Consider the following 8,287-nt stretch of genomic DNA (forward strand, 5'->3'; position numbering starts at 1 on the left):
ACGCACGCACACACGCACACGCACACATTCATGCACACACAATAAAACCCTCAAAGAACTGCATTCTACCCCTCAGAAATGGACCTCAACAGCCAAGGGAGAATATAGGAAGGGATGCTTGGGTTTTTTTTATAAGGTCGTTAATTATCGTCCCCTCTACCCTCTCCTTGGGACCCTCCAGCAGCTGAAGGAGAAGCTATGTGACCTCAAGTATCTGTGTCCAGGAGGCAAGAGAGCTAAACCAAGGGGAATGTAGACAATGTGGGCTTGGCGAGTGGAGAATGTCGGGAATGAGCCACAGTCCAGAGTTCAGATCTCCAAGCTTGGCTTGGTCCCTCCCTGCCACCCGTCATGAAAGATGAAGCCAGGAGACTCCCTGAGAGGGGCTCTTTGCTCTGGGGTTGTGATTCCTGCTTCTGAATCATATTGCTTTTCTGAGCCCACGTGTCTTATTATAGCTAGAAAGATTTCACCCTGTCTGGCACAGGCCACAGAGAAGTAAATATACTGTCAAAATACTCCCTATTCTTAGGTCCAATAGGAGAGCACAGACAGCTGTTTTCATTATCAGACCACTCGGGCACATGCTTAGCAAGGCATTTTGTTTGTATCTTTGTTTTTCTGGTACAGGGGGTGGGTAGAACCCATGGCCTTGGGTATGGTGGGCAAGTATTCTCCCACAGAATTATAACTCTATATCTCCTTTGCTTCTTACTTTTTGAGGCAATATCGCTTTAAGTTGTCCAGGCTGGCCCAGATTTAATGTGGTATATTGTGAACCTTTTCTCAAGTGGAAGTCTTCTTTTCTATAATCACAGAGATTTCATGAAATAGATTGTCAAATTTCTGGGGTTCATTTGCCTAACTCTCTGTTGATGGACATTTTGGGAGTTTCCAACTTTTTGTTTTGTTTTGTTTTTTTTCGAGACAGGGTTTCTCTGTGTAGTTTTGGTGCCTGAACTGGATCTCACTCTGTAGATCAGGCTGGTCTTGAACTCACAGAGATCCGCCTGGCTCCTCCCGAGTGCTGGGATTAAAGGCGTGTGCCGCCGCCGCCGCCGCCGCCGCCGCCGCCGCCGCCGCCGCCGCCACCACCACCACCACCACCACCGCCCGTCGAGTTTCCAACTTTTAACATAGTATGCTTTTTTAAAAAAATGTTAATAAGAATTTCTGGAAGGATATGCAGGAAATTTATATTAGTAGCCCTAGGCGAGAGGGATGAGGAGATAGGGACAGGGATGAGAAGGGACCAATCTTCCACTTTTTTTTTTTTTTTTTTTTTTTTTTTTTTTCAAGACAGGGTTTCTCTGTGTAACAGCTCTGGCTGTCCTGGAACTCGATTTGTAGTCCAGGTTGACCTCTAACTCACAGAGATCCCCCTGCCTCTGCCTCCTGAGTGCTGAGATCAAAGGTGTGTGCCACCACTGCCTGGCCAATCTACTACTCTTTACCTCTTTATATTTTTAAAATATTTAGTTGCAAAATCCCAACACAATTCTTCACAGACTTGGAAAGAAAAATACTCAACTTTATATGGAAAAACAAAAGACCCAGGATACCTAAAAGAATCCTATACGATAAAGCAACCCTTGGAGGCATCACCATCCCGGACCTCAAACTCTACTATAGAGCTATAGTAATAAAAACAGCTTGGTACTGGTATAAAAACCGACATACGGACCAATGGAATCGAATTGAAGACCCTGACATTAATCCATGCACATATGAACACCTGGTTTTTGACAAAGGAGCCAAAACTATACAATGGAACAAAGAAAGTATCTTCAACAAATGGTGCTGGCATAACTGGATGTCAATATGTAAAAGATTACAAATAGATCCATATCTGTCACCATGCACAAAACTCAAGTCCAAGTGGATCAAAGACCTAAACATAAATCCAGTTACACTAAACTTAATAGAAAAGAAAATAGGGAGCACTCTTGAACGCATTGGCACTGGAGACCATTTCCTAAATAAAACACCCACAGCACAGACCCTGAGCACAACCATTAATAAATGGGACCTCTCAAAACTGAGAAGCTTTTGCAGGGCAAAAGACACAGTCAATAAGACAAAAAGACAGCCAACAGATTGGGAAAAGATCTTCACCAACCCCACATCTGACAGAGGATTGATCTCCACAATATATAAAGAACTCAAGAAACTAGACATCAAAGCACTGAACAGTCCAATTAAAAAATGGGCTAAAGAGCTAAACAGAGAATTCACAAAACAAGAACTACAAATGGCTGAAAGACATTTAAAGAAATGCTCAACATCCTTAATCATCAGAGAAATGCAAATCAAAACAACGCTGAGATACCACCTTACACCTGTTAGAATGGCTAAGATCAAAAACACCAATGACAACCAATGTTGGAGAGGATGTGGAGCAAAGGGAACACTCCTCCACTGTTGGTGGGAATGTAAACTTGTACAACCACTGTGGAAATCAGTATGGCGGTTTCTCAGAAAATTAGGAATCAAACTACCTCAAGACCCAGCCATACCACTCTTGGGCATATACCCAAAGAATGCTGATACATACCATAAAGATACATGCTCAGCTATGTTCATAGCAGCACTATTTGTAATAGCCAGAACCTGGAAACAACCTAGATGCCCATCAACGGAAGAATGGATGAAAAAAATGTGGTACATATACACAATGGAGTACTACTCAGCAGAGAAAAACAATGAAAGCATGAAATTTGCAGGCAAATGGATGGAACTAGAAAAAATCATCCTGAGTGAGGTAACCCAAACCCAGAAAGACAGTTATGGTATGTACTCACTCATTGGTGGATTCTAGATATAAAATGAACAATCAGACCACAACCCATAGAACCACAAAGGCTATATATATATAGCATGGAGGTCCCTAGGACGACTGTGGCATATAATAAATTTCAGTTTTACTCAATTATTGAAAAAAAATAGCCAAATGAATGGAAACACATGAACTATGAACCAAAGGCTGAGGTGCTCCCAGCTGGATCAGGCCCTCTGAATAGGTGAGACAGTTGATTGGCTTGATCAGTTTGGGAGGCATCTAGGCAGTGGGACCAAGTCCTGTGCTCATTGCATGAGTTGGCTGTTTGAAACCTGGAGCTTATGCAGGGACACTTGGCTTAGTCTGGGAGGAAGGGACTGGACCTCCCTGGACTGAGTCTACCAAGTTGATCACAGTCCTCGGGGGAGGACTTGTCCTGGAGGAGGTGGGAATGGAGGGTGGGCTGGGGGTAAGGGAGGGCGTGGGAGGGGGGAGAATAGGGGAACCCATGGCTGATATGTAGAACTGAATGGTATTGTAAAATAAAAAATATATATCACACACAAAAAAAAAAAAAGGAAAAAAAATTGTAAAAAAAAAAAAAAATATTTAGTTGCATGCATTATTTATTCCAAGATAAATGATATATTAAAAATTATATTTATTCATCAGTGTCTACACTCGTGTCTTCCTACATGTGTGGAGTGTGCAGGTGTCACAGCATGGTTGTGACAGTTGAGACTATGACTATAACTTGTAGGATTCTGTCCTCTCCTCTCTTTCTACCATGTGGATCCTGGGAATTGGACTCAGGTCATCAGGCTTGATGGTCATGCCTTTCCTCACTGAGCCACCTCAGCAGCCATTTAAAAAATTTTTAGGGGTTGGGGATTTAGCTCAGTGGTAGAGCACTTGCCTAGCAAGCACAAGGCCCTGGGTTCAGTCCTCAGCTCCGGAAAAAAAATTTTTAATACATCTTTTAATATTTGTAAAATTCTGCGTGAAGTTTGATTTAACTTTTTCCATCAGGTCAGACTCCCCTTTCTTCCTTCCCTCCTTCCTTTTCCCAGCTCCGTCCTTCACTAGCCACCACAACCACATCTGTCCTTTGCTGACCCCTGATTATGTGATCACGATCTCATCTGATAATCCTATAAGAAGGCCCCATCATGGGGGCTGGAGAGATGGCTTATCAGTTAAGAGCACTGGCTGCTCTTCCAGAGGACCCAGGTTCAATTCCCAACACCCACATAGCTGTTCACAACTGTCTGTAACTCCAGTTCAGACAACCTCACACCAATGCACATGAAATAAAATTAAATAAAAATAAATAAATAAGCCGGGCGTTGGTGGCGCACGCCTTTAATCCCAGCACTCGGGAGGCAGAGCCAGGCGGATCTCTGTGAGTTCGAGGCCAGCCTGGGCTACCAAGTGAGCTCCAGGAAAGGCACAAAGCTGCACAGAGAAACCCTGTCTCGAAAAACCAAAAAAAAATAAATAAATAAAATAAATAAATAAATAAATAAATAAATAAAGAAGGCCCCATCATTACCCAAAGTCCTACCTCTAAGGAACCCGAGGCTTTGCAAGATGTCTCACAGGACATGCCACATCTAAAATTCACACTCAGATCTGTCTGACCAGCCACAGCTCATATTTCCCACGATCTATTACCTTGATGGCTATAAGAACACATTAAGTATTAACTATACTGGAAAATTTCTCACAAATTTAGGTGCATGTATTATTTACCAACCAAATTCCAAAAGGCATTAAAATACCCTGCCCTAGTGGTGCACACCTCTAATCCCACCACTAGGAAGGCAGAGGCAGGCAAGTCTCTGTGAGTGCAGACCACCCTGGTCTAAACAGTGAGTTCCAGTCTAACCAGGGCTACATAGCGAAACCCTGTTTAAAAAAAAAGAAAGGAAGAAAATGGGGGAGGACTAGAGAGACTGTCCAGTCAGGAGCACTGGAGAGACTGTCCGGTCAGGAGCACCAGCCGCTTTTACAGAGGACCTGGATTTGATCCCCACCCTACATGACGCCAACAACCACCTGCATCTCCAGTTCTGGGGCTCTGATGCCCTCTTCTGGCCCCCTTGGGCACCAGGTCCACACACTTACATACACGAAACACTTGTAAACATAAAATTAAAAAAAATCTTTAGCTGGGTAGCAGGGCACACACCATTAATCGCAGCTCTTAGGAGGCAGAGGCAGGGATTTGAGGCAGCCTGGTCTACAAAGCGAGTTCCAGACAGCCAGACAGCCAGGACTATTACACACAGAAACTCTGTCTTGAAACACACACACACACACACACACACACACACACACACACACACACACGTGCGCGCGCACGCACGCACGCACGCACGCACGCACACACACATATATAGCCAGATAGAGTGGTGCATGGCTTCAGTGGGACCATTTGGATTTAGCTAGAAGACATCACCAAGAAACCCAAAAGCCCTGTGTCTGGTTGAAGGGCAAAGCTCTTGGGCTCCAAGCAAAGCTGTGGGAATCACAGGGACCCCACAGGACAAGCCCCCTACATTACTAGTTGTTTCTATGGACACAAGAAGAAAGGACAAGACTACAATAAAAAACAACCAGGCAGCCTGCAATTCGAGAGGAGGCTGGGGACAGCCAGGTGGAGTAACAGCTGATAGACCATCATATATCTCACAAAGCCCCTGCTACCCCAAGATAGAAAAGGCATTTTATCAACAGTCATCAATTATGCCAACTTTTTTGTAGTGACAACCCAGGCAGGAATTTAGAAATCATCTTTAAATAAACCTGTCTTCCTTCATGTAGCTTATTCACACTGCCGGGTGGGGGGGATGCTTTATAAGAATATCCTTGATAAACTCTGCTATTCTAAAGCATTGTCATAGGCACAGAGCAGGCAAGGGTCGAGCCACCCCTGGTCTGGCTGTCAGACCTCTCTGCACACATCCCCACCCAGCAGCCTGGGGAGAGAAGCTGCCTTTGATGAACAGACCCCGGATGCAGCAGTGAGCAGGGTTCCAGGTCCACAGGCTCTGTCCAGGGTTGAGTGTTAGGGGACACATGCTAGAGTTTAAACAGGCCAGGTGTGGTGGCCAGGCCTTTAATCCCAGCACTAGGGAGACAGAGGCAGGCGGATCTCTGTGAGTTCCAAAAGCCAGCTTGGTCTCCATCGTGAATTTTAGGCAGGCCTGGGCTACATAGTAAGACCCTATCTCAACAAAACAAAACAAAAAACAATCATGGTAATGCAGTTGGCACTAGAATAAAATACCAGAGAGATTTCTTCTGTCTTCCTTTCCCAAGTTTGCATTCACGGCGTTCTTAAAATTTTTTTTTTAATGATTATTATTTTAAACTTGAGGTGCATGTGTGTTTTGCCAGCATGCAGGTTTGTGCACCATGTGTGTGCAGTGCCCACAGAGGCCATCTGATTCCCTGGGACTTAAGTTAGACATTTTTGAGCCACCATGTGGATGCTAGTTATCCAACCCAGGACCTCTGGAAGAGCAGCCAGTGCTCTTAACTACTGAGCCGTCTCTCCAGTCCTGTATAATGTTCTAAAATTAACCACAAAAGTTTGGGGCTGGGCAACTGGCTCAGCAGTTAGCTGCTTACTCCAGAAGAATGAGGACCATAGGATCGCTGGGCGGTGGTGGCACACACTTTTAATCCCAGCACTCGGGAGGCAGAGGCAGCAGATCTCTGAGTTTGAGGCCAGCTTGGGCTACAGAGTGAGTTCCAGGCAGAGAAACCCTGTCTTGAAAAACCAAAGCAATAGGATCTAAGTTCAAATCCACACCCATGTAAAAGCTGGGTGTGCAACAACATTCCTGCAGCCCCAGCCCCCACAGGCCAGCTAGCCTAGCTCAACTGGGAAGCGCTGGGTTCAGGAAGAGATTCTACTAAAAAACAAGAAGGGGAGCTATGGAGGAGGATACCTGATGTGCTCCTCTGGCCTCTGCATATATGTACATTAAAAACATGTGCGTGCGCTCTCTTTCCCACACTACCACACACACACACACACACACACACACACACACACACACACTTTAACCACATGCTAGCACAAACAGCCATTGGAATGAGCTAATTGGGTGAGATGTGTATGTGATGGGGACTGTCTCTGTGTTCTCTGCTAGTGTCCACCTGTGTCCACACAATAAATCTCAGCCTCCAGACTATGTACGGCTCCTGTCATTCCCATGACCCCGGACATCTGACTTTCAAGCCACAGGTTAACTCTGTGTGTGTGAGTGGGCGGGGTGGGGGATGTGGGGCGGGGGAGACCAGGGAGGGGAATGGGCAGGTGATAACGACACCATGGGACACCATGATGCACGTGCGGAGGTCAGAGGGCAGCTTTGAAGAGTCAGTTCTCTCCTTCCACCATGTAGGTTCCAGGGATTCAACTCACAATGTCAGGCTAGACAGAAAGTACCTTCACCTGCTGTGCCGTCTCAGTGGCCCACAGACAAAGATTTTCCAAAATTTGAGCTGAGGGTGCATAATGGCTGAGAGACTTTCTTTGACAAATCAAAATTATCCCATACATAATTTTTTTAAACATTTTACACTTAAAAAAAATCCCCCAAGGAGAAAAAAAAAGCATGCCATATTCAACATTTCTTAATGAGAAAAATTAAGACCACAAACTATTGTACTTTCTAAGGTATTTTCATCTTCATGATTTTTTTCTCTTTTTAAGGGCCAGTATTTCTCTCATCAAAAATGTGTGTGTTGGAGGAAGTTCAAATGTCTGTCTTTAGGGGATTTATTTTGTCATCTTAGATGGTGTCTTTGGTTTTTTTGCTGTTGTTTGTTTTTTGGGTTTTTTTGTTTTGTTTTGTTTTTGTTTTTGTTTTTCAAGACAGGGTTTCTCTGTGTAGCTTGCACCTTTCCTAGAACTCACTCTTTAGCCCAGGCTGGCCTTGAACTCACAGAGATCTGCCTGCCTCTGCCTCCCAAGTGCTGGGATTAAAGGCGTGTGCCACCACCGCCCGGCTCCTTAGATGGTGTCTTAGGGTTCCTTTTGTTGTGATGAAACACCAGGACCAAAGCAATTTGGAGAGGAAAGGGTTTATTTTGCTTACACTTCCACATCACAGTTCATCATTGGAGGAAGTCAGGACAGGAATCAGACAGGGCAGGAACCTGGAGGCAGGAGCTGATGCAGAGGCCATGGAGGGGTACTGCTTACTGGCTTGCTCCTCATAGCTTGCTCAGCCTGCTTTCTTGGCAAACCCAAGACCCAGGGATGGCACCACCCATAATGGACTGGACCCTTTCACACCAATCACTAATTAAGAAAATGCCCCACAGGCTTGCCTACAGCCTGATCTTTATGGAGGCATTCTCTCAATTGAGAATCTCTCCACTCCGATGACTCTAGCTTGTATCATCAGCTAGTACAGACAGTCAGATAGACAGACAAATGGCCATTTCCTCCTCTTCCTTTGTAAGCATGCAAGAACTCTATTCCTGACT

The sequence above is a fragment of the Peromyscus leucopus genome, chromosome 8b (genome assembly GCF_004664715.2).
Source record: "Peromyscus leucopus breed LL Stock chromosome 8b, UCI_PerLeu_2.1, whole genome shotgun sequence".
NCBI classification, from domain to species: domain Eukaryota; kingdom Metazoa; phylum Chordata; class Mammalia; order Rodentia; family Cricetidae; genus Peromyscus; species Peromyscus leucopus.